Source organism: Octodon degus, unplaced genomic scaffold (genome assembly GCF_000260255.1).
Source record: "Octodon degus isolate 3935 unplaced genomic scaffold, OctDeg1.0 scaffold00070, whole genome shotgun sequence".
In the NCBI taxonomy this organism is placed as follows: domain Eukaryota; kingdom Metazoa; phylum Chordata; class Mammalia; order Rodentia; family Octodontidae; genus Octodon; species Octodon degus.
The window spans coordinates 4,091,252-4,091,795 of NW_004524646.1; positions in this window are offsets into that span (position 1 = coordinate 4,091,252).

Sequence of the window (544 nt, forward strand, 5' to 3'; positions counted from 1 at the left end):
TGCCAGGGAAGCACTTATTCCACTGAGCCATCTCCCTGGCTCCTTCGTGTTTATTTTTCAGGGATGCTTTCTGGACAAGAATAGCTATAGTCATTTTCCTGTGTTGCAAGATCTGACCACTGTTGTTAATTTGGGGGGAAAGAGTCAGTGTAATTGGGCCAGCACCCAGTTCTCTGGGAACAAACTTTGTGTTGTTAATGACACAATGGTAATCCAGACACTGACATACAGAGAAAATCAATCCATAGCAGCAACTAGGCCACTCTAGCAACGTTAAGCAAATCAGCAAGAATAACATGAACCACGACAAACTGCATATTGACGTGCCATAAGAGTTAATAATGTGCCATCCTTCACTGTAGAAAAAAAGATCTATCATTATATAGTATAAACCCTAAGACAAACTAAATATCGGTGTATATACAGTTAATATATACTAAATGCAACAACTGTACCTCCACTGACAACATGAAAGAATTCAAGAGTAATAACACAGAGTTATCTATTAAACATTTTTTTTCAACAAATAATACACTGCATATAT